Source organism: Mastomys coucha, unplaced genomic scaffold (genome assembly GCF_008632895.1).
Source record: "Mastomys coucha isolate ucsf_1 unplaced genomic scaffold, UCSF_Mcou_1 pScaffold22, whole genome shotgun sequence".
NCBI classification, from domain to species: domain Eukaryota; kingdom Metazoa; phylum Chordata; class Mammalia; order Rodentia; family Muridae; genus Mastomys; species Mastomys coucha.
The window spans coordinates 17,423,728-17,427,359 of NW_022196905.1; positions in this window are offsets into that span (position 1 = coordinate 17,423,728).

Here is a 3,632-nt window from a genome sequence, read left to right on the forward strand (position 1 = left end):
GAAGAAGAAGAAGAAGAAGAAGAAGAAGAAGAAGAAGAAGAAGAAGAAGAAGAAGAAGAAGCTGTTAAAGGGGAACTCCTAACTTACCCAAAAAGTAGAATTTCAGAGTAGGCGTTCTTTTCTATTAAAAAAAAAATCGCTTGACTAAAGCAAAAAGAAAAAGAAAAAAGAAAAAAAATTGTTAAACTTTACGAAATACAGAGTTAAACAAACAAACAAACAAAAATGGTCTCATAACCTCAGTTAACATTTTCTAGATATGTTCTCACAGACACAGCCTGCAGGAAGTTTTCAAAAAACAAGCAAACAACAAACAAAAACCCTTCCTGCCAAGTGAACAGTAAAATAAGTACCGATGTACAGTAAGTTAGGGTGAATTATACTAAATCATATACAGTAAATCAGAAAGCAAGGAAAACAGAAAGGGATGAACAGTAAGAAGTATAAGTGATAGTCATTCCCACTGATTCTGGTGTTCTTAACCTTTGAATTGATGTGATATTTATTGAAAAGAGAAGATTACCATCCCCAATTCTCTCTAGAGGCATTGGATTATGAGAATTAGGCAAGGTCTGATTTCAATGATTACACACAGACAAAGGAATTTAAGCTTGATTATTTAGACATAACACTTACAGCTTTTCTTTTTTCTTTATTTTTTGCATGTTTCTTTTTTATTAGATATTTTCTTTATTTACATTTCAACTGATATCCCTTTTCCCAGTCCAAAAAAACCAAAAAAACAAAAAAACAAAAAAACCCTTAGTCCCTCCTCCCTCCCCCTACGAACTAACTCATGCTCTCCTGTTTCCTGGCCCTGGCATTCTCCTATACTGGGGCATAGAGCCTTCTTATGACCAAGGACCTCCCCTCCCATTGATGACTGACTAAGCTACATATGCAGCTGGAACCAAGAGTCTCACCATGTGTACTCTTTGGTTGGTGGTTTAGTCCCTGGGAACTCTGAGGATACTGGTGAGTTCATATTGTTGTTCCTCATAAGGGGCTGGTTGGGTCCTTTCTCTAGGTTGTTCATTGTTGAACCTGTGCTCAGTCCAATGGATGGTTGTGAGCCTCTACTTCTGTATTAGTCGGGCACTGGCCGAGACTCTCAGGAGACAGCTATATCAGGCTCCTGTCAGCAAAGATTTGTTGGCATCCACAATAGTGTCAGGGTTTGGTGATTGTATATGGGAAGAATTCCCAGGTGGGGCAGTCTCTGGATTTTCTTTCCTTCAGTCTCTGCTCCACACTTTGTCTCTGCAACTCCTCCTGGGTATTTTGATTAGCTTTCTAAAAAGGAACAATGAAGTATTCACACTTTGGTCTTCCTTCTTCTTGAGTTTGTTGTGGATTGTGGATTGTATTTTGGGTATTCCAAGCTTCTGAGCTAATATCCACTTATCAGTGAGTGCTTATCATGTGTGTTCTTTTTTTATTGGGTTGTTCTCACAGAATGATATTCTCCAGATCCATCCATTACTCTAAGAATCTCATAAATTCATTATTTTTAATGACTGTGTAGTACTCCATTGTGTAAATGTACCACATTTTCTGTATCCATTCTTCGTTTGAGGGACATCTGGGTTCTTTCCAGTTTTTGGCTATTATAAATAAAGCTGCTATGAACATAGTGGAGCATGTGTCCTTGTTACATGTTGGAGCATCTTCTGGGTATATGCCCAGGAGTGGTATAGCTGGGTCCTCAGTTAGTACTATGCCCAGTTACATCAGCAACCACAAAACTGATTTCCAGAGTGGTTGTTCCAGCTTGCAATCCCACCAGCAATGGAGGGGTGTTCCTCTTTCTGCATATCTTCAGTAGCATCTGCTATCATCTGTGTTTTTTATCTTAGCCATTCTGACTTAAGAAGTTCTGTTGGAATCACCATCCCTGACGTCAAGCTGTACTACAAAACAATTGTGATTAAAACTGCATGGTATTGATACAGTGACAGGCAGGTAGATCAATGGAATAGAATTGAAGACCCAGAAATGAACCCACACACCTATGATCACTTGATCTTTGAGAAAGGAGCTAAACCATCCAGTGGATAAAAAACAGATTTTCAACAAATGGTGCTTGCTCAACTGGTGGTTAGCATGTAGAAGAATCCAAATTAATCCATTCCTATCTCCTTTTACAAACTCAAGTCCAAGTGGATCAAGGACTTCCACATAAAACCAGATACACTGAAACTAATAGAAAAGAAAGTGGGGGAAGAGCCTCGAGCACATGGGCAAAGGGGAAATGTTCCTGAACAGACCACCAATAGCTTATGCTCTAAGCTCAAGAATTGACAAATGGGACCTCATAAAATTGCAAAGCTTCTGTACGGCAAAGGACACTGTCAATAGGACAAAACCACAATGAACAGATTGAGAAAAGATATTTACCAATCCTACACCTGATAGAGGGCTGATATATAATATAAACAAAGCACTCAAGAGGTTAGACTCCAGAGAACCAAATAATCCTATTAAAAATTCGGGTACAGAGCTAAACAAAGAATTCTCAACTGAGGAATCCTGAATAGCTGAGAAGCACCTAAAGAAATGATCAAAATCCTTAGTCATCATGGAAATAAAAATCAAAACAACCCTGGGATTCCTCCTCTTACCAGTCAAAATGGCTAGGATCAAAAACTTAGGTGACAGAACATGCTGGTGAGGTTGTGGAGAAAGAGGAACACTCCTTCATTTCTGGTGGGATTGCAAACTGGTATATCCACTCCGGAAATCAGTTTGGCTGTTCTTCAGGAAACTGGACATAGTACTACTTGAGGACCAAGTTATACCACTCCTGGGCATATATTCAGAAGATGCTCCAACATGTAATAAGGACACATACTCCACTATGTTCATAGTAGCCTTATTTATAATAGCCACATAAAGCTTTTCAATGTTTCCTTGCTGGGAAATACTTTAGGTCTTATCCCTTTGTCTAGTTAATCCCAACGTGTCTAGCCAAATTCTTGTAATATTTGTAACTGCAGCTGTGATGTAAACTTCAATTTCACATAGCAGATGGCATACTTTACAGTCTTCCAGTTTGCATCTCCAATTGTTATATATCATCTTGATCTTGCAAATACCCTGAGAGTGTTATATTTTACATGAGTAAATTACTAGTAAGTGGTATAGACTAGCCCCATACCTTGAAGCTGTAACTCTGTTAAATAATCCTGTGTAGCCTTAACTTAAATGTACTACAAATTTAAAGTGCTTCTTGTATGTTATGATTTTAGCTGGATTACTGTAAACAGTTTTTCTACAGACCTTGAGCTCCACTGCTGATTTACACTTAGTCTTTCTGCTTAGTATCTTCTCAGTATGTTATGTCAAAACTTGAATATATCCCTGTGAATACTTTCTTTTTTGTCATGTACATATAAACCATAAGAAATCACTTTCAGCAGAGTGTGGAGATAGTCAGTGGTTCAGAACATTTGCTGAGAATATAGATTCTGTCTCCAGCATCCATATTGTGGCTTGCAATGCCCTATAGCTTTAGTTTCAAGGTATTGCATTGCCTTTTCTGGCATCAGTTACACAAATGTCATATATATACATATATATATATATATATATATATATAACCTACTCACACAGACACATTAACAGATGAAAGA